The sequence below is a fragment of the Patagioenas fasciata genome, chromosome 2 (genome assembly GCF_037038585.1).
Source record: "Patagioenas fasciata isolate bPatFas1 chromosome 2, bPatFas1.hap1, whole genome shotgun sequence".
Classification (NCBI taxonomy): Eukaryota; Metazoa; Chordata; class Aves; order Columbiformes; family Columbidae; genus Patagioenas; species Patagioenas fasciata.
In genome coordinates this window covers 155746323-155769884 of record NC_092521.1, presented here as the reverse complement: position 1 = coordinate 155769884, position 23562 = coordinate 155746323, and the positions used below count along the sequence as shown (strand labels likewise).

The window sequence follows — 23562 nt, the reverse complement described above, 5'->3', positions numbered from 1 at the left end:
TCTTTGATATTGTCCCCTTTAAGAGATGACATTAACAAAAACAAAGGAAACAAAATCCTGTAGTTCTTTTGAAGCTGAAAGAGAAGGTTATATTGTTCAGTAAAATCCCAGCCAAGTATTTTTCCCCACTTCTGAGCTTTGGTTCTTATCCAAAATGTAACAAACCGAGCAAACAAAAGTGTGGAGGTGCCTTATCATTTTGTTTCCCATTTCATAAAGAGCTCTATATTTTTGAGAGAGGATACTAATCAAGCTGAATCATCTATTGTAAAATATGCCTTTTACACCCAAATCTGCAAACTTTGTTGTTGTTCAAATGTTGCACCTACACTGCTGTCTGAGCTTTGGAAGGTAATGTGATCTCTCTTCAGACTGCACAAAGTTACCATAATTGTAAATTTTGAACTTGTTTCTATTGAATTAATGGGAAACATATGCTTAATAGTCACTTTCAGTAACAAAATAAATTGGTATAAAATATTACCTGGGTGCCCCAAGCTTCATGAAGGGAAAATGAAAAGAGATTCTCTAAGATTTACATGCAAATATCTATAATAAAAAGGACTAAAAATTAATACCACCATCATTTAGGGCTTCTTTTGCACTAGCTTCTGAATGTTCTTATCTTTTCAGATTACAGTAGCTGAAAAAGCGCTTGGAGAAGACTTCTCTGAAAGGGTTTACAGCAGACCTGCTTCTGATGCACAAAGCAGGTATTTAATGATACACAGCTTTGCCTATAGATGCGTCTGTACTACACTAAGGTGTCATTTAAATCTCGATAGCTTAGATATTGAGAGGAACAAAAGTGTGGGAAGTGGACTCCAGCATAAACTAGAAAACATTCTCTTGAGATCCTAGGCATGTATTTGGCAGCTGAACTCCATGTTGTTTAAATTTTTTGATTATATAGTGTAGCCACACCTTGGGGTAAAAACACATTTCATTCACAAACTGGAATCTACAGCAAAATGTCTGCTAATCTCCCATGTTTTCCATACTGAAAGGGTCAGTTGCTATGATAGCAGACTGGGAAGTTGCTGTCAACTAATTGTAAGTGTTTAAACTCATCCCCTTAGACTCTCTGACAGCCCAGGCACCCCCAGAGGTGTGTCGCTTCCCTCCTTCCACACCCTTGTGTTGCAATGAACTGAATCATACTCTGCAGATATTTGGGTTTTTTCCTCATCAACCGAGAAGTAAACCCTCGGAGTCCTGCTTCAACCTTGCCTAAGTTAGGGCAAAGTAGCCCCAAATAGTAGAGCAGCAAAAAGGTTTACAAATAGGAGTGTTCTGTTACAGCTGAACAACTAGAGACTGGTGAGAAGGCATTTGGTTTTGGACTCAGTAAATGTGAGGAATCTGCAGGAAAGAGTTTAAATTATATTGTCAAAAAAAGCATCTGTTTAGTTACACATTTCATTTATTATGATGTGTATATAACTGGAATCCAATTAGTTTTCCTACAGCAATTTCTTACTCTGTTGGGGGTTAATTATCCTCTAATCATAGTACAAATTATACAAGTGAGATGGTGACATGTTTTACTTTATCAACTTCCTGACAAAGTCCCTGGGATGTAAGCAGTTTAACACAATGCCAGTGCAGTCTAGAGGATTACAGCCCTGATAGATTTGACTCCTAACTGAACCTCAGAAATAAAGCTTATTTATGAACAAACTATGACCTATTCAGATCAGGCCTGTAATGTTAAGAAAATTTAAAAACATTAAAAAAGAGGCAATGCATCTTACCAGGTGGGCTGATAACAAGCAGGCAGTTGTAAATACCAGCTTTCACTTCCCAAAGCTGATGAGTTTCAAGTTCTAAGGCCTTACATGGAGAACAGGAGGTGGTCTAGGAAGCACATGCAAAGAGATACAGATCATTTTGAGGACCCGCATGTACTTCACACATTAAAAAATGCTGTACTCACCAAAACTGGTTAATTTTTCACAGCTTTATAAAATGATCTAATAAAAAGATATTTCCTTCATATGTAAATCTTGCCTTTCTTCTAAAAGTTTATATACCTATTATAAGCTGTTGTCTCTTGTAGCCACTGATGGAAGTTATTCCCAAAGAGTTATCTGCTCCAAACTGGTTCTTGTCCTAAACAAACAAACAAAGTTATTTTTGGAGGGCAAATTCCTGACTTCCTCTAGTAAAGCAGTATATCTTCTCAGTGATTTACACAGAAATCAGTCCATTATGGTATTTACATCAGAATATAGAGAAAATAGGAAAAAAAAAAAAAGTTTTTGACTTCATCATCTTACTCACATATGTCCAAATATGCTTAGGAAAAAAATTCAGTCTCTAGTTTTTTATCCTAATAAGCATGTTCTAGTCTACAATAAGTACAAGATATATCAAAATGTACAATTCTAGAGTTACAACTACAATAAGAGTCAATATTAAGCAGTAAAGAGATGCACACAGTAATAGTGTCACAGAGAAAAGAGATAAAAGATTTCTATCTAATTTCATTACAAAGCCCCTCCAGCTGGTTTTCTTGGCAAGAAGCAGGAGAAGGAAAGCTACGCAGAGGATGCAGCTTAAACTGACAGTCTTGAAAATGTAAATCTACTTGCAAAAAAATGCATAAACTCTGTAGAGAAACTGTATTATGCCAAGTGATTCATTATTTTAATGACTTCCTGCTTTAATACACAACCTCTCTTTTCCTTCATTCAAGCTGCTTCAATCCCTGTTAAGGATTTAGCCTTACAATTGAAGCTTTTATAACTTTCTGGATCTTTGTCACGTTGGCACACAGGTCATTCCGTTTATATACAGACAAGAAGGCGGAGAACAGTTGTCCGTGGGATAAGGAAAAATTCAAACCTGAACTGGCCAAGGATTGCTCTGAAATACAGAGTGAGTTACTTTTCCCTTTAGGAGCTAGATGCTGGCAGGTAGCAAGCATGGAGGAAACCTGAGCATGTTTCAATGCTATCTCTTCCAGCAGATGTCACTACAAGGCAAGGGTGTTTATAAGATGGCTAAACCAGAGACAAGCAGGTATTTTTAAATCACAAAACTATGCAAAAGCTTTTCCTAGCTACCAAAGTAAGGCTTCACCACCAGAATATTTTTTAGCTTCAAAATAGGACTTTACTTTGGTTCCAGGTCTGGAAATAACCCGTTTTCCACTACATCTCAAATATTATGGTAAGATATACACTTTAAACGAAAGTGTATGGAGATCAGGAGACAAGCAGAGTGCCATTGCTAAGGAAATAGTGAAGGTTTAAAAGAAATAGAGGTGTATTCACCTCCATAAAGTGTATATGTCTAAAGAAGGGAACTACGAGAATTTTTGAATGGTGCAAAAATTCAAATCTCTTAGAGACAGATTTGTGATTGTTATTGCTATACTGGTTTTCTTACTATTACTGTTGTTGTTATTGTTATTATTGAGAATCTTCTGATTATTAAGCTGAAAGGAAACCCAAATATTTGGAGTGTAGAAAAATAAAGAAAATTTTGGATGTCCAGGTGAATATCGTGGTTGTGTAAGGTCTCCGAGACAAGGAACACAAGCTGTGTGGCTGTACAGCACCGAACACGTTGAAGTCTCAGTCCATGGCAGTTACTCTGGTATTGCTGTGATACTCATTAACAGAGCCAATTGCAAACAGAAGATGTATCATTATGTTATGTCACAGATTAGTTCCCGTATGGTTTTAATAAGAAGAAAGCATAGGCTATATTTACATTTGCTGTTGTTCAAACTACTCTCTTTAGCAAACATTTAATTTGCATGGATTGTTCTGGGGTTTTAGTAAATGGGTAGAGTTTGAGGTCAGAGATGGGAGCAAGGTACATAAAAACAAATGAAACAGGGCAAAAGGTTCCACTACAAAACCAGCATTTTCTCCTCCAAACCAGGGGTGCAGCCTCCAGCCCCAGCAGTACAGCCAGATATTTAGAGCTCTGCAACAGAAACCCAGCTAATGGTGCAAGAGCAGTGTGAACAGATTGTATTACAGCACTTTCATGTCCTTTATTTCTCACCCACTAGCACCTGCTATCTAAGCCTCTTTCATTTTTTAGCTTCCTAGTACCAAATTATTACACTCTCACCCTTCATTTGTTTTGATATGACATTAAGGTCATCACCAAGGTCTGGGTTTATACTACCAAACTTTGTGGCATTTTAGGACTCCTGATATCTACAGTTTTAAGTAAGAGGAGAAGCAGGCCCTCAGCTGCATTAGAAACCTATAACCTGACATACAAGAATTCTCTTCCCTTTAAAAAAACATGCAAGCAAACACATATCGCTAATTAGAAGAAAAACAGCCAAATGTTAGAAGTATGGTATGAACAGGTAATATAATTACTGTTTCATTTTTGCTCTCTGTAGCCTCACACTCATCAGCACTTTAAGAAGAAATGCCAAAAACCCTGAAGATGCCTTGAAGAACACAAATTCAGCTCCTTATTTATTTTTTTTAACATGGGTACAGTTCTGACAAGCATCTGTGTCTCATCAAGAATTTGTCTTCATAAAGAGGTCCTTAGTAAGCCCCTAATTGTGGGTTGTGACTGTCCAAATGTTGAAGATTGTGAATGTCAGCAGTTTGTAAAAGCATCACAGCCTCTCAATTTTAGAAAGGTCAGTAGGACTCTATTACAGTCAAATGTTCTCTGCAGGCTTCATAATTAAAACCTCTATTATTCCTTGCTCTCTATTCCTCTTCCCTACTCCTTTTCCAAATACGCTGTATGAATAAAAGGATCATAGTTTCAGTGCAAGGGAGCTACCCTTTGGATGGAAGAAATCAGTTCTGGGTCAGTAGCACTAGGGTACACAACCATTTCCAGCAGACAAAATCTGCCCTTGGATGCGAGTCAGTGGAAACATGCACATTCAGTGGTAGACTCTGGCCCCAGAAGAAGTAACTAGAGCAACTGAAAGAGCCAGAGGGATTTAGGTTGGCAGAATGTATTTAACCTAATTTGGCATGTGGTCAGGACATGAGAAGCTAAGAGCTCATTGCTTTAAAAAGCTGGTTCTTTGTTTCATAGAGATCTTCATGGTATTGGCTTCATAGCTTATCTGTCAACTCCAAAATATAAGGAAACTCCAGTTTCCATAAAGCTATTATGTATGAGCATTCGCTGTTTAGACTTTTTGAATACCATGACATCAATGAAACCGCCAGCATGCAGGTTCGCCACGAAGATTCACCACTTACTGGCCTGGACTTCAGACCTGACCTACCCTGTGGAACAGGGAAGGAGCGGAGGTGCTCCGGTCCTGCCAAGGCCCAGGGGAAGCACATTCTTACAGAAGAGACTGCCCTTCACCCCAAACCTAAACACCAAATTGCACAGTGTCTGGAAAGGACTGGAAATGTACATACTATCAAAATTGCAGTGTCTGTATCAACAGCTTCAAGAATATAACATGAACTACCAAAATCCTGTTTAAAAAAATAAAGCAGAGTTTTTGCTTAATAATGTCATTTTTCTACAATAAGCATGCTATAGATTAATTGTTATTTCCGTTATTTTACTACTTCTCTCTTCAAAACAGTCATTATAATCCTCATTCATTTAAGTCTCTACCATGCCAATGCATTTTACTAGTGTCTCTACCCACATCCATGCACAGTCCCACTGATGTCAAAGGTTATAAAAAGTAAATATGGAAAGGGTTGACTAGGGTCTTCTGAGAATGTGTAATATTTGGCTTCTGAAGTATTTGTAACTGGTCATAACTTTTTTATATAATAAGAATGCTAAGCTTTCTGAATTGAGCAAACTTTTCCTGGTGCACAAATATATTTCTTCATTCTCCTTGGAAGCAGATTTTTAATTTAGTGAATAAATATGTCAGTATTGCACTCATCTTGGACTGTATGTTTTCAATTTGAAGGGTGACAGAATGACTTCTAAAAAAAATATTAGAAGTAACTATGGAAAGCATTCTTCTTTCCTGTAGACTTAGAGTATTTCTGCAGGAGTCTGTATCTGAATGGAAGATGGTATCTAACAAACTTCAAATTTAGAAGTGATGGGCTTAGATTAAGCTGCTAAGGCTGACTCTTATAGAGGCAACTCATCTGTCTGAATCCCATGGCGGTGCCCAAGTAACAGAGGTCTGACCCTTGCCAGGGTGCTGTGCACAAGCTTTTCTACTTTTCTATGTACCCAGTACCAGTACCTCTGCTTAGTACAACATTTTGTGGATGCCATTTAGAAGTGTTTGATTCTCCCTGCATATACAACACAGAATTTAGATAACTAACACAGACTGATTTACAAAAAAATGTCAGGGTGCCTGTAACGTATAGGTTTCTCCTGGTAACAGAAAGCAAAATTTGGCCTCTCTATTTTTAGTTTGGAAGACTCAGTTCAGATTTTTATTTTTAAGTTGGTGCATATGAGGAAACGTTTGGCCAATTTACCTTTAGTTTTGCTGAAAAGTTCCCCAGATGAAACATGAAAATTCTGATGGTCAAGAAACCTTATTGCTCTATTTAAAAGACTGATCAGTGTAAACATTTTAAGAACCACAACAGTGTGATATTAACACTTGATACAGAAATAATAAAACAATGAATAGATAAATACACATTTGGATAAATCTAAAGACGTACACTCTTGACATCACAGATAAATTACTAGATCTATAAACACAGATATTATAAAAAGTTGAAATTCAACCTCTGCTTTTTAAGATACAGTATTTCAAGACCAAATCCATGTTAGAAGCCAATACTAAATCTTACATTTTTCCTTACCAACCCCATATCCTGACCTCATAGTTACTTGCCAAGGTTTGGCCTTGAAATGTGCTATTTAAAAAGCAAACAAAGAACATGAACTTCTCCAAACTCAGCCTACAGCTCAGCAAAAAAAACCCTTTATCTGAAACCAAGGAACTTCTCAGGACCACTGAGAATTGACCAGAGGGGCCAATTAGCTGTTGCACAGTATCACTGATTCTGTGTCAATAATTTATAAATTTAGAGAGCAGACATGTTTTTCCTTCTGGTTTAAAATTAAAGTGCCAGTTGTAAGAAAGTCTGTGACACTCAGCTGAATTCAGTGAACTGGCACAGATCTAAACCCATGGAGGATCTAACACAAATAGGTACATCATATTTTCAAACATATTACTTCCTTCTGGACCCAAAATTTAGTTCACCATTGAAAAAAACATAATTAGATATCCATATTGTTCATATAATGAAATACATACTTTGTTTTTCTTTTCTTTCAAGGTAGTATGGCAAGATGCCAGCTAGCTGTCATTGGAAAGAGCACAGATCAGTTTTACAGCAAAGGCAGACACCTAAAGCATCTGTTTTCTGCCTCACAACAGCAGCAACCAACATCTTAAGGCATTTTTGGTCCCCTTCTAGTTGCACCATGTGGTTTTTCTGACTACCTAAGATATATATTTTTTTCAACTGCCATAAACTGCTTTTGTGTTGGCTGAATATTATTTAACTGGACATGTTTTATTATGCATAAAATATATTGAAGTAATGGATGCGGTAGGGGACTTTGTCCATATAGGCAGAAGACAGGTAACAGAGCCTCCATGGTCTCACTGAGGTCACTTATTTCTAACCCCTGCTGAACTAAGTGTTAACACACTTCTTTGCCAAAATTGGGGCAGATTACAGCACATTGTGGGATGTGAAAGGTAGTCATTACTTAGCTGGGCTGAGTTTACTCACTCTTTTGGCATAGGTCAATAAGGATATCAAAAGCAAAGATTTTTAGATTATGCTGCACAGAAAATTTGCTTTTTGGCTCCAGTGCTGGCTGGGCACATGCTGCTGCTCTTTCCAACTGTTGCTGAAATCTCCAAACTCATTTTTTGCCAAAGTATGTGTATAAGTCCACCAGTCTCTCATGCTAATCACTTGAAAACCAATTATAGTGCATTTGTGCATTCCAAACATTAATTTTACATATAGAAAATTACTTTTTTTTTGTCACTGTTGAAGTTTCTCTACAGTGCCCAATATGGCAGAGGTTGAACCTTGTGTCCACAGATTATAAAAAAAAGGAACCAGTGCCAGTTCTGATCCAGAAATGCCATCTGAGAATTAAGGTAAATAAGTTCCCAGACTATTGTTTGTTAGTGTTACGAATCTATGGTATCTTAAAAAGACACTGCAGGGAACAGCTTTCAGGAAGCCAAAGTAAGAGTATGCTGGGTCCAGTATAGTATAACTGTTTTCTGATAGAGCTTCTATTTAATATCAACCAAGAAAACTTGGGTTTCATAAAATATGTGACCCAGGAGAAACTAATTCAGTTTGAAAGCATGGTAATCCTCTCCTAAAGCTACTGTATCTGGATATCTCTGGCAAATTGTGTCTGGTTACTGTTCTCAAGCCTAGGATGAGACCTGACAAAACTCATTTACATTAGGTGTAAAAATAATATATTTAGCTCACCACACCACTGAAATCCTGATATTACTGGCTCCACAAATGTTCTATTCATATTTCATAGTTAGAACATAAATTTCCCTTAAAAAAAAAAAAAAAAAAAAAAAAAAAGTATTTGGCTTTTTTAAAGAGAGTTTGAGGGGTTTAAGGCTATGTCTTTTTCCATCAAAATCAAAAGTTAACTTGGAAATATATAAAAGCATGTAAATTAAATTTAGTGAATACCATTTCATGATCCATCCTCATGCATATAATTGCCATAGGTAGAAAATACATCTGTGGTAAAGAAGTGGAAAATTGGAACATTATGGAGTTTCCACCAGGCTCCCTTGTTAGTGAATCTAAACTAATCTTTAGTGAATTCCTGAGAAAGCATGAAGACATTTCTTCTCCCAAAAAAAGTGCTGAACAAGTGAAAATGAAGCCAGAACAGACACTGTCACTTTGCTTTAAGGTTTAAGATATGTTATTTAGTTTGACTTCTGCAAAGACAAAACTAAAAAATGATGGCATCTGATTCTCCTTGGAGTATCTGGTAATCTATATTAAGCAAACCTAATATAGAATGTAAAACAAAAGCCTTTGAATGAAAAGTTTTACCACACTAGTGTTCAAACTGAATTATCTGGGCAGATTCACAACACGTAATGCTCTAGTTAAACTGTGGCTAAGTTTACTCTCCTGTAACAGCAATATAGTATATTCATACCTGATGCCATTTTAAATTAACCAGCGTAAAACCTGCAGCCAGTCATCTGTGACAGCAAAGAGCTCACTGAGGTCTAGTTACCCTAGATATTTACCCAGATTTTTGGAGGAATTTTTCAGGCTGCTTAATACCATGCTACTAACTTCTTCTAACCCTGCTTTGATCAGGCTGTAGCGCTGAGTGTCCTAGGTGGGTATTACTAATATACAACATGAGTAAGGGCTTCAGGAGGGCACAGACTTGAACAAGGCTCACATTGCATCAGATGAACAGAAAAGGAAGGGTCTCCACACAGGCAGGGAGATTCTCTCTGGTATGAAACCACCAGAATCTGGAGAGGGTCACACATTCCAAAAGTACTGTGGACCTAATGGGTTACTAGTTCTATCATATACGAAGGATAACCAGAGGCATGAAACACTGCAGTCAGCAAAACAATCTATACCTGATTAGAGTGCCAAGAGCTTGCTGTCTCTAACTCTCTCCATGGAAATGTCTCATGGATTCACAGGGGTCTCTAGTGAATGTATATCTGTACCACAAAATTGTTGGAGAGATAACTGTTTCAGCATATTCGTCCAAAAACCCAAGACCTATAATTTTACACCAAATTTACTCTAATTGCCAGCAAAAGCATTGCCTGTGCTGAGGCACCCTCTCAGGGCTTTCTTTCGCCACACAGAAAGTCAGACCCCCTCACTGTCCACAGAGTAAAGCCCTCTGACCTAGGGCTTTACACATGGACTTATTTGTTTGGCTAGGATTACATTCTGAGAAAACCCCTGTGATTTAATGACCTGTCTTTTCCCAACACTAGAAGACAGGCTGAGAAGCACAGGCCAGATCCAAACTAGAACTGTGTAGAATGAAAGAGGTGGAGGGAGATGTCTACAAAGCCACAGGGAGAAATTAAGGTAGTGGAGAGAGGCACCAGAATATAAGATTCTGGTAGAAGCTGATGAGGGTGAACCGTTTTGAGGCACCAATAGGTATATTTGCAGGTTTTAAATAACTTTTTCCAAAAACAGGAGAGAAAGAACAGTCCACTGCTCAGACCATTAGAAAACCTGGATTCAAGTAGCTGTTCTACCACAGATTTTCCTGAGGCAGTCAGTTGTTTTTTCTTATGCCGTAGAGACATGAAATGCAGCTATTATTGCCTTTTTTCCCCCATCTGCAAAACCGGGAATGACAGTTCTTCACTGTTTCACAGAAAACACTAAAGACTTTGAATTGCTCTAACATTATGGTAATAGGAGCTGCCGAAGCACCTAAGCCAACATGTTTTTCTACTTACTAATAAACATAATTTCTTTTAAGGAAGCTGCATTTTTTTCCTATTCATGAGTCTCCAAAAATACGGGATCTTAGTGCCCATTAAGACCTACAGAGTCCAAGTGTTTGTCATCAACAGTTTGTCCTAAAGTGTAACTGTAAAATTATTAAATTCTATACCAATATAAGGAAGCCACAGAAATTCCTTTTAAATATGACAAAGAAATCTTAAGTTCAGAACCTGCAGAAAATAAATTGTAGATAATAGAACTTGCTGATCGTAAGATACTTGCCTCCTCAATGCCAGCTACCAAAGATCACTGTCTTAAAGTTTTCCTAGAATTACCAAGAATGCACAAGGGGAAACAAGAATGATTTGACAATGCCATTATTCATGCTTTTAGTTTTCCTATGTGAGCATGGAAAAATTTCAGTTCCAATGAACTGACCAGGGAATGGGTAATTGATCTAATGATTAATGCTATGCTTGCTTTGTGGCAGTCTCTGAACTGGCAGAGAAACATGTGCAACAAAACCATGTTGTGAATTTTAATATTTCATAAGAAATGGTTAAGCAGTGTGGGTTTTGTGCTTGTGGGCATTTTTGTTGTTGTTTCATTCATTTTTGTTTGTTTGTAGTTTGTTGTTGGTTTTGGTTTGGTTTGGTTGCTGTTGGGTTTTTTTGGTTTTGTTTTGTTTTTCTCTAAGAAATTACCATATGCCATCCAAGGCAGAGATCAGGGAGAACAGAATCTCCTGTTCTGGTTGTGCTTGCAGCAAATGGTTTTAACCAATTTCCTATGGAGTCAGTGGCCGTATGTCATTTGACTTGAAAGAGACGAGGTATCTATATGGACGTGGTCCTTCAACAGTCAGTTTTGCCCTTGTGCTGTTGGAAACTGTATTATGCCATTCAACTTTGGTAGCTCTGAAGTAGTCTGACAGCCTCAGATGAAAAAGAAATACATAAATGAAGAGAGAGGAGTACAAAGTGGAAGTCTAGTCAGGACTACTGCTTTGTGTTACTAATTGTTTCTATCAAGCAGTTGGTGATCTGTTATGCCCAGATAAACCTGTATCTACCTTTGCATGACTGTGAAAATGCTAGTCCCTAAGGTACTTATGTATAATATCTTGATTACTTTTTTCTTTCTTTTTCTAGATGGGCTTATGCTCAAATTACCGGTTGTATTGTAAATGTCTACAAGAAGTACGAGAATAAATTATAAAAATTCTCTAAGTTTTCACTTATTTTTCACCCCACAAACTACAGAGGCAAGGAAACAGCAGAAGTCATTTTTCAAAAATGTTTTAACTACTTTGACTACTTTAACTATTGTACCACTAAAAAGGCAGGAGACAGCCCCAGTCTTGTGCATGTGGCCATTTGTAAAAGAAATTACCTTCCTAATTCTGCATTTCTCATTCTGTACATCTTGACATTGAGCTGGCAAGAAAATACATCTCCCCAGCAAGCCAGAATCAGAAGGCAAGATCAGTTACTGAGGCAGCTGATGCTTCATGCCCTGGAGGAGAAGCTCTGTGCTTCCTGGGGAGCATGATTCCTCAGTTTAGGTCTCAGTTTAGGCAATCTTACTTGGTTCTAGCTTCAAGTGCATACTGGAGCATTAAAGAAACAAGAATGTATATAAACACATTTTAAGGGTGTAAGAGTTATTACAAGGACTAGTATAAGCTGGTAACAATAAAACAACAAGCAGTGTATGCTGGTTAGGAACACAAGGTTCCTCTCTTCAGGACACAGAAAAGCAAAATCCTGTGTGCATTCCCAGATGAGATGGTGGGGCCCTGTCCTTTCTTCGAGAATTATTGGAGTAAGATATTTCTCTACAAGTGAACCAAGCATATCCTTTTCATTTCCCTTCCTCTTGGATTCTTCTACTTCCATCTTCACAGCCAGCTGAGAAATATAGGATCAAACTTCTTTTTTTTTTTTTTTTTAAGGGTATTTCTCTCATTGATGTTCATGACACTGAGTTTTAGATGAGAATCTGTTTGTGGTGCAGCACAAAAACAAACTTCAGACCTTGGGATCTGGCCTATATTATATCAAATGTGTTGGAATCCATCTAAGTGTGTTAATATAAAATATGCTTCTATTTAGTCTTAAGCAACATAGAGTCATATCTATATACGGTCTGAGCATTTTTATTAGCATAGAAAGGTAAATAACAAATTACTCCAAAATATCCCAGATTACTTTTCACTTTACCATGCTACAAAAACAATTTTTTTAACAATTTATTGCTTACTATTGATCACCTAGACATTGACCTTTAAGGAGTAAGTTTATATGACATAAATTTGAAGAGTTTTTTATACAACTTGACAAAAAAAAAATTCTTATCATGAACATTTTATTTTTCCATTTTCCTCTCCTTCATCTATTGGACTGCAGAGGACAACACCACCTTAACAGAAAGAAAAAGCATATGTCAACTTGCCTCACCTATAGAGCCTTCAGGCAAAATGCATCACTTTTTCAGGACTGTCAAGGACTGAATAAATCAGAGATAAGTGGGTTAAAATGTCAGTACCCTCTGGGACCAAAATAAATCTATCACATATTTCCATCCAAGTGAAATCCTAACTGCAGTACCATCAGCACTTCATTCATTCATTTAGGAAGACAACATAAAACTCTTAATGATTAAAAAATATATATATTTTTAAACAGAAAGAGACCAGAAGTTATTCAGCTTCTTTTTCCCCCTCCCATTGTAATAAGTCTGTGGAAGTCATCTTGTGCAAAAGGTCAGATAAGTGTGATGTGAAAGATGGTGTTAAAAGGCTTTCAAACTTTGTTTATTAATAGATATAACCCTTTCACCTCTGCTATATCTGTCACCGCTAGGTTAAATATAATCTATCTTATTGGTCACCTGACTTCTTGTTATTAGCACAGGAAAATGCCACAAAAAACACTGAACAGTCACAAATCCATTACATAAAAATGCAAGAGAAGAATTGCCTGAGCCCTCCTAATAAAACATAACCTAACATGGAGTAACTAGAGGCACTGGGGGTAGCCTCTGGCTTTAAAAGCATTCACTAGGCCATTGATCATTGAAGACAACAGGCGGTGACTTCACACAAACAGAATGTAAACTCCCAAACTCATTGATGGCATTCCTAGCACTCTGTCCGAATTTATATTGCCTTACTGTAAACTGTTTGACATAAGCAATGAAAGATGGAAACAGAAAAGTGCCTCCTCAATATGATGGGTATACCACCAAATGCAGCTGGATGCAAGTGAATTAACTTGTAGCTCACTTTGATGTTCAAAGAAATCTCAGACGAAGACATGTGTTAATAGAATTTTTCTAAGATACTTGGATGTATATTTTTCCTTCTGGATAGGCCAAAAGTATACCGGACTATAAAAATTCCCTCAGTCTTTTCTGAGGAGGTGAAGAAAAGAAATTGAAAAAATATATTGCTTTATTATGTCTTTATCAGGCAGCGTGTTATTACTCTGTAAGTAAAACAATGAACCCAGAAAGACACATGGGTATATATCTGTGGGTGTGTATATATGTGTTTCTCCCTCTCTCCCTTTACCTCCTTCCTTCCTTCCTTCCTTCCTTCCTTCCTTCCTTCCTTCCTTCCTTCCTCCCTTCCTCCCTTCCTCCCTTCCTCCCTTCCTCCCTTCCTTCTTCTCCTATAAGCACAAGTGTAAAACCCTTATTTTTCAGTATTTTTGTACTTATTTTCATTAAGCATGATTCAAACACTGAACAAATGTGTCTGATACTCCAAAATTAGATGAATTAACTGGAAGGCAAAAGCCAAAACGTGAATACACAGAAGCACGGTAGGAAGCTGAAGGAAGCAGCAGAATTATATCAGTTAGCATGTTAACTGTTACAACAGTTTATGAAAAATAAAAAATAAAATAAAAAAAAAGTTTCAATATTGCTATTTAATATAATCCTCTCTCTTCCTTGGATTATTGTAGATGGAAAGCCTAAGGAGCGTTCTTTTTGAAGAGGGATTCTGCAGAAGTTTTGAAGACAATTCATTTTGACATTGTGCTACTGCAGTAAGTGGACAGGAAGGAGATATTACTGGAAAGTTCTCCCTTCTGTTTCTAAGCCATCCATACTAGCAATCAGTAAGTTCTTTCCCTGTTACCAAAAGAAGGAAGAAATCAAAGAGAAATAATGAAGCTGCATCTAAATGTGGTTTTTACTCTGCTCCTGGAATGATGAAGGCACCTTTCTTGGGAGCTGATTGCAAAGTTGCATTACAGTCCATTACTAATAGACTTTGAGATGCTACTATTTGATTATTTCTAGCATAGACTGCTATCATTATGCACACTACAAGAATAGTTATACATTTCATGACTTCACACAATTCTAACTGAAGTGTCAAAACAAAAACAAATGAGAAAAGGCAACACTACCTTCATGTGCAGTAAAAATGTAAAGAATCCAGAAGCACCTCATAGTTTAGAGGTTTTCAGCAAAGTTACTGCATTTAAGCCATGAAAAAAAAGCACAAACTAGGTTGGTGTTTTCATTTGTTATAGAAGACCACGGCTATAAGATACTGTGAGGAGTGTATCTGGGAAGCACAAACATATCTATGAGAACAACTGCTGCAAAGACAGGTAAACATCTATCATTGTCTTACAATCTGAAGCTGAAATAACAGAAAATTTTCTCCCTAGATGGGACATATAGGGCACTGAGATTAAATCCCTCTTGCAGTTGCATGTTGTTGTGTCTTGCTCTTCACACATCGTCTAAGAGCTCAGTGCAAAGCCTGAAGTAGATAGCAGAGGCTATGTAGGAACCTTGAGGTCTCGCTCTGAAGTGGGGCACACCTCATGTTCCTCTGGGTCTAGATACCTCAGCACCCCTTTTTGGAGAATTTTCCAGGCTTTCAAGTGAGGACTTTCCCTCTAGTGCGATCCTGGTTTCAGCAGACAAAGAAAATAAACAACTCAGTGTTGTTTTTTTTTCCAACAGCAGTCTCATTTGATTCAAGTAGAGTGGCTAATCATTTTGACTCATCAACTTAGGTTTAGGAACCTATAAGTTGTGGTGAGAAACTTGGCAGGTAAAACCCCTCTGGTTTGATTTTCCATCCATTGATTCCTACTGATATAGCACCTATTCATTGCTTCCAGAACTGCTTCTCTTCCAGAAGGAGTGGGGATTTGTTCCTCTTTCAAATGTCAGCCTTTTGTAAGTCTGCCCAATGTATTTTAACTGCATTTTCACAGCCTGTATCTCCTTTTCTCCACACCTCCTAGGAACTCTAATCATCACTTATTCTTAGTTAGCTATAAAGTGCTAATGGCTAGAACATCTCCTTTAGCCCTTTCCTTTTTTTGATTTCTATAAACCTGCCAGTGCATTTTGTCCCACTTGGGGGGAAGAAAAAAAAAAAAAAAGGACTGAAACAAAAGAAGCAAGCACACAGTACAATTGAATACTCTTCCACACACTGCAGTCTGTTATGTGAGTAGGTCCTGTCTGCAATTGTCATATAAACAGGTTTTGGAAATACAATATGAATTATTTTCAAAAATACTTAGGAACAGAACATTTTCTCTGAAGAGCTATCAAGAGTCAGGTTTCAAGTACAACAGAATTCTGAGCCATGGGGTTGACAGTGATTAATTGCATCACCAAAACTGGTTGGCACTCCCAGGGAGGTACTTAACCCCAGACTTCGATGTATCTGATGGCTCCTGAAAGCACTAGCTACTGGCTCTGTAGTGACCCATAGCTCATATGCATTTCTCCAGCTCTGTTGGAGTAATACTTCTTCCTTTGGCTGCCTGTCTCTCAGCCCAGCTCCTGGTGCCATGCTCGCTCTTGGAGACATCACTAACATATTGGTCTTTTGCCTCACTTCTTGCCTTAGCTTGATGCACAGAATCATAGAATCACAGAATGGTTGAGGTTGGAGGCCATTTGGTCCAACCCCCCTGCTCAAGCAAGGCCACCTGTAGCCAGTTGTCCAGGACCATGTCCAGACAGCTTTCCAATATCTCCAAGGTTGAAGACTCCATAACCTCTCTGGGCTACCTGTGCCAATGCTTAGTCACCCTCACAGTAAAAAAAGAGTATTTCTTGATGTTCAGAGAGAACTCGTTATGTTTCAGTCTGTGCCACCTGCCTCTGGTCCTGCCACTGAGCACCATTGAAAAGAGCCTGGCTCCACCCTCTTGGCACCCTTCCTTCAGCTATTTATTTACTTTAATGAGGTTTTCCCCTCAAGCCCTCTCTTCTTCAAGCTAAACAGCTCTCAGTCTTTACTCACAGCAGAAATGCTCCAGCACTGTAACCATCCTTCTGGCCCTTCACTGGACTCCCTCCAGCATGCCCATGCCTCTCCAGTACTCAGGAATCCAGAACTGGAAACAATCACGGCTCCCGCTGTGACCTTACTAGTGCTGAGTAAGGGGAAAGATCAGCTCCCTTGACCTCCTGGCACTACTGCTCCCAACGCAGCCAAGGGTACAATCAACCATCTTTGCTGCAAGGGCACAGGGCTGGTTCACGTTCAACTTGGTGTCCACAATGACACCCATGTCCTCTTCTTCCAATCTGTTCTCCCCAGTCGCTAGTACAATAATTTGCTGGGTCCCGGCATATGTTGGTTGCTTGTCTCCAGATGCAGGAATTTGTACTTCTACCTTTGTTAAACTTCGCGAGGTTCCTGCTGACTCGTGTCTCCACCTCCTTCTGGTCCCTCTGGGTGGCAGCACCACCCTTCGCATTCCCGCTGCTCTGCTGGGAGATGTGCCGCAGCAAAATACGAGCTGCGTTGGCCGGGAATCGAACCCGGGTCAACTGCTTGGAAGGCAGCTATGCTCACCACTATACCACCAACGCTGTGCTGAAGATAATTCTCAATGTAAAATCTTCCAGTTTCCTTCCTTACAATGTTTTCTAATTCCTCACCACAAGTATAAAAAAAGAACTGAGGGAAACATCCAAGTTTTCCCCACAGCTGCCAAAGCTACCAGAAAACTTTTTCACTTTTTTCTTTTTTAACTATGAAAATAAAAAAGTAATAATTCAGTGAAATATTTCCAACATCCTGATTTGTTTAAAAGAAATTCAAAATAAAAGGACTAAAACCTTCCAAAATGGCTCTGCAGCACAATTGAAAAAAAGGCCAGCTAACTACTCCAGTCTGATGAAACAAGCATCCTCATTTCACCATTTTTGGTAAAAGGAATACTCTTAACAAAATTAACATTGAAGTATAATGAGCTTTTTACTTCATGTTTGAAATGTTAGGTAGAAAAAATTGTAATGAACAATGTATGTTGTCCTTTCCCTCAGCTACTGCTTTTCTTTTCTCAGTGTCATCCAAAGAAACACAAGATCACATGGAAAATATAGCTGAAAATAAACTGAATAGATTTACAAAAGGTTGATACTTGAGGATTATCTGAAACACAAGTTTTAAATTTTTAGTCGCAAACTTAAATACAATTTTATCACATAATGTATGATGAAAAGTTTTCTATTACAGCAGATAGAGCCAACAAACTATTTTAGAAGAATGAATTCTCAAAACTCACATGTTGTGAGGATATTGTATGAATAGACTACAGCATTTTAGGGCATCTGTGATTCCTCTTCTGAGAATGCCCTGTTTACAAACAGACCTGGCTCTTAACATGCAGGAATGTGTTGCTTCTCTCAGCAGCCTTAGGGATGAAAATAGTCTGTGCCAGTTCTCAGTTCCTTAATAAAGAGATGTTCAGGTCTCTCTCACTCTCAAGTCCTCAGTCTTACATTTACTGCAATGGTTGTCAGAAAAGTTGTAACCTAATATCAGTTAGACATCCACCAATCTGATTTCTGACCCTTTCTGTCACTTTGTCTACATCTGAGGAATGAATGGGTTCCCCAGTCCTGTGCATACTCTGGCCATTTTACCCAGACTCCTCTAGTGCTTGTATTCATAACATTTTATACAGCCTCAGAGAGAAGTCTACTGAGCACAGCTCCATCATTATAAGGATGTCAAATCTTCTCTCATTTTCTCCACACAATTTACTCTAAAAAAACAGCAAAACCAGCCAAGATCCTATTTGGAAGGCTCTGCAAATAGGTTGTGAGTGCATACTGTTAAGTGTATTTGTAACTAAGACTTAACAGAACAAGCTAAAAAGGCTCTGCTGAACAGTGAAGAGTCCATTTGTACTTTATGTGACGTGCACTGCACACATATTGCTTTGCAAACACACACTTCAGTGATGTGGTGCATGCACAGCAAACAATTGTTTCTGGCACCAGATTTTCTGTGCACTTGTTGTGGAATCCTTTTACACGGGGCCTTGGCCCTGGGCCAGTAGTCTGATGATTTAAGAAGATGATACCATGGGACACATCAAACTCACTAATCATAATCACTTCTGAAAAATACGTACCTTATCGTAATGATTTTCGTGCTTTACTTCTAATTGGTAGACACCATAAGTAGTTTCTAGCAAAACTGTAAAGGTATGGATAATAAATTTAAACCTAGAACAGTTGTTTCCAACATTACTTAAGAGTATGGTTTAAAAATCTTCTCAAAAAAGATATTTTTTACATACTTCCCTGTCGTAATATTCCATGGAACCTGAAAGTCTGTGAGCTACCATTTGAAAATCATTTAGGAAATTTGAGTAACTTTAGTAAAGAAGTCAGTATGGAGGACCGGTGAATGTTATACTTACTAAGAATGATAGATCTCTTTCTTAAAGTTGTAGCCTTAACTATGTCTTCTTTGTGATCACACCATTCTGTATTCTAAGGTAGTACAGAGTGAAGAGGAGGATTTTAAAACTGTGTGGTAGAACTGAAAAGAGATGGGCCCCTTTACACAGAGAAAAGTACTGGATGATGATTGCCTGCTCCGAGAGAGCTGGAAGCTGAACTGGTTGGGCAGAACAGGACAGAGAAACAGGATGGGCTAAGAGGAGATTTGTGAACAGCATCCACCAGTGTCTCAGTTCATAAAACTTCTTAAACATGCACAAGATTCCTAAAGAACTTAAGCACCCAAAGTTGCAGATAAACTCAGAGGGCCACATTCCCAAAGTCAAAGTAGCCTTATCCTGCTTAAGGAATTCTAGAAACACTTCTGAACATCTGTAGGCACCTGTAAATCAGTTGAAATCTGACCCCAGTGTTCCGTCCCAAATGCAAAGCCTGATTAACTTCAGTAACTCTTGTATATTCAAACAGTACACACACATTGCCAAATCAGGGACTCTGCATGAAATTTGTCCTGATTATTTATTGTTTTCCCTCTCTCCCTTGCTCACACACATTCATACACAGATTCCAGTAGCACTTGATAAACAAGCAGACGAAATTAACCCTTATTATATCTTATCAGAACAAGATGAGTGTGCAATAGTAGCCTTTCCTAACCTGGTTTTAATTCACTAGGCAACAAATCTGTTGACTGTGAGTCTGCTGCATGTAGCTGAGAGGGAGTACTTTACCACAGAATAATTAAAAGGATTCCTACCACACACATAATGACACGCTCTCTGCTTTCTTATTAGAGGTTTCCATTGTTTGGGTTTACACCAAATTAGTTGCATATGTGACTGGTTTTGTTGCAATATCATCTTCAACTACTTAGTGCATCATCATCATGCAAACCTTCCAACTAACCCTTGTTTCAAAAACTGCTCAATGCAGGTGCAGCAACATTGCTTTTCTGACAAAGGACACGTCTTGGTCACTGCTGGTGACCTCTGTTATTGCTGAGGATCTGGCAATGCTATAAATGCTTTTTGTTCACAGTGTGAGGCCTCGGCTGTGTAACTGAGATGCTGCCTGTGGAAATCCAGAAACTGTTCAAACATAAAAACCAAAACCTAGGTCTAACTAACACTGAATTTGTCCAGTTTCTAGCAATGAACTTCTCTCCAGAGTATAGATCTTGGTTTAGTTGGTCTGGAAGAATAATATGCTTATACTGTAAGTCCGATGGATTCCTTAGTCCATGTCAGAGCAAAAGGTTAAAAATAATAAGAATATATCCCAGAAGATTTCAGAACACCTTAGTGCTATCATTTGAACAGAAGCTGTCTATTACCCATCACAGGTTTTATGAACTTCTCCAGTAAAAAAATAGTATTAAGTCTTCAAAATAAAAGACATCTAAGTTTCAGAAATGAAAACTGCCTACAATGTTAGGTGAATAATATTGCAGACAGCAATCATTTGGAAGCTATTTGAAAGCTTTTATTTAGACCTAATACACCAGAAGAAAACAAAGCAAAAAAAGATTTTAGAAGTAATTTACTTAGGATAAGCCAAGTATAAGTTAAAATTAAAAATTAATAAGTTACCTTCATGAGGCTCTTACTTGAAAATCTTATCTATTTTTTTTCTTATTACTCTTATTTATTTTATATAATCTGGTTTTTTTTATATACTGAATATAGTTTGCAAAATGCTGTTCTCCTGTCAAATTATTCACATAATTATAGGTTTTATTGTGTAAAGTTCAGTATCCTGGAGTGGTCAATGCTTAACATACAATAAAGATTAAATACATATAGCCACATGTTTATCTTTATCAAAGAAGATAACTCAGATTTAGGAGTACTTTAAAAAGAACTGTAGAGAGGACATTTCAATATTCCTGACTTGTCACTGTCCATCAAGAAGTCTTGCAAATATTTGTTAGCATTTGTAACACTTGTTAGCTTGATTACTTTTTTCATTTCTAACAGTCATAAATTATATTTTATATAGTTAATAAAATGACATTCTTCTGAATTTAATAGAAAATATTAATAATTCTATCATTTCCCATGATGATTACTGTCATTTTTAATTAATGCCTAGAAATATGTTCCACTTTTCAAAAAGAGTATTCTTTTCCCTACCAATAGCTAACAGAAATGTAATGGCAAGAATAAGATTCTTTCTCTAGTGAACGTTAATTTAACAATACTATAATTAATAGTAAGCTTCTAACTTGAAAAATAAAAACAGTGTCCCTGAGAAATAAATACAATTATAAGTGCTAATGAGAGCTCACTGTCCTGAATGCAGTGGAATTCCAACAAAGCTGGTATAGTACAGCTAAATTAAAGAACTCACCGGTCAGTTTCTTTCTAGCCATCCTGATAATGGAATCAACTGAAAACCAGCAACTATCCCAAAAATAATAAACAATTGTTTAAAAAATGTTAAATAATTTCTAATCCTTAATGGTTCGTAATTTAGCTTTCCTTTGAATTAGCAAGGGAGAGAAAGTTAAAAGAAAATCAGAACTGCGATGCTAGGTAGAAATGTGCACGGGCACCTTCAGAGGGTGATTCATCTTTGTCTAGGATAAGTGTCTAAAATAAGCTGGTGAATCACTGGAGGGACCTTTTCTTTCTATTGATGTTAAAAATATTAAGTGTTTAGCTTAAAATTTAAAGTTTTACACCAGGTGGCATTCATATAACCTAAACATTTTTAAATTCACTATGAATCACAAAATGGCAGCTGTCATTTTCTCCCAGTCTAAGTTGTTCGTATTGGCATTTATTTTGAGAATGTGAATATCACCTTGGAAATCGAAGTGTGAGGTTTGTTAATGTATGATGATTTTTTGCGCAAACCAGATACAAGAACTTAACAACTCTTTATGGTGGCTCAAGGAAACAGAAATCACTGAACTTGGTCCATCTGATGAGGACACAAACAAACATTAAAAAACAAAAATCAAACCCCAAACAGAGAGGATTATTAAAATCCAAGTTTTGGGTTTTTTTCTTTGAATTCATGGGACTGTTTCAAGAAGGCAGCTGCACAGCCTTCTGTTGCAGTTCCAGATTCACTAGCCAGATCTGAAGTCATTAGTAGGTAGGCCTCTGACACTTTTACCATTATACTTGTTCCCCTTTCCATAACAATGTCTGCTCTAGATGACCAGATTTATAGATATAGTAACAGAGTAGAGTAGTAAATGGACCTCTTTGTTTCTACAGTTGTTTGTTTGTTTGTTTGTTTGTTTGTTTTTACTGTCCAGCACAATCCTGCTCTTTATTCCCATTCTTCCTTGTTTCAGACTACTTTCTTGGCAAGTTTTTAAGCAAGGCAAGGCACACCCACAGCCTCCACCTAATGTCAGAAAACATCACTGGAAGACTTGACTGTGAAGGCTGCATACAAATACCTGATTGAGAATGGGAATTTATTTTTTTAGTAGCAGAAGCATTCAGACTCCATGCACAATTATTCAGATTTATTTTGTCTATTCATTTTATCCATTTCTCTCTTACTATCTCTTATATAAGGAAAGTTGCTCCTTTTGTTTTAGACTAGGTTATCCTGACTGATTTTGGCCACAGAAATAATTTTTATTTTTATTTATCCTTGCTATATAATTTGTCTTTGCTATATAATTTTGGACACGTGTACAGTGATCTGGAGTCTAAGATTCCGCTTTACTACATGTCCATCTTTCTGGGAATTGGAAGGGAATAGTAGGGAATTTCTGAATATGTTCTGCCTCTTTAGGGAAATATGCACATGGAAATATGTGTAACATGGTACTAGCATTTAGTTGTGCAGGGATTTATTTTTTCCCATCATCTTCTAAAAAGGTTGGCATATTTCCTTTTTTATGATCTGTCCAAAAGATTACACTTTCCAGAACCCTGTAAAATGAATTTGATTTATGCACCAGTGGAAAATAAATATGGGGGAAATTACTCTGGAGTATTTCTGCATTAAATAAACTAACATTCTCTGTCCCAGAGGCTTACAGACAAATAAGCAATTAAGCCACTTGATTCTTAGACTTCAATGTAGAAATTGACTTCTATGGAAATGGAGTGCGCTGTTTAAGGTGATTGTGGGTATTTCTCTATGCTAAGCATTTTTAATGGATTTTGTTCTGAAGTTTACAATGTGCATGGGATCATATAACCCATTCCTGTTCAGGACTGTCAGTTTTAGTCATTCTGCTGAGGAAGCTTTCTAGAAAAAAAAAAAAAAAGATTCAAAATACATATTCATTTTGTAGTGAAAAACTAATTGTATCAAATTCTTGCTGCAATTCAGGAAAGCCTCTCCATGTCTTTTTTTATCTCAGTGACAATTGCTGTGCAAATTACTTTAGAATTAAAGTTTATCAGCTGTCAAT

At 37.4% G+C, this 23562-nt stretch overlaps 1 non-coding gene across 1 annotated transcript; it reads right to left on the bottom strand.

Moving 5' to 3' along the window:
- Positions 1 to 17216: 17216 nt before the first annotated feature.
- Positions 17217 to 17288, bottom strand: TRNAG-UCC (transfer RNA glycine (anticodon UCC)). Its single transcript has one exon. It is a non-coding gene; the product is annotated as a tRNA-Gly (tRNA).
- Between the last annotated feature and the right edge of the window lie 6274 nt (positions 17289 to 23562).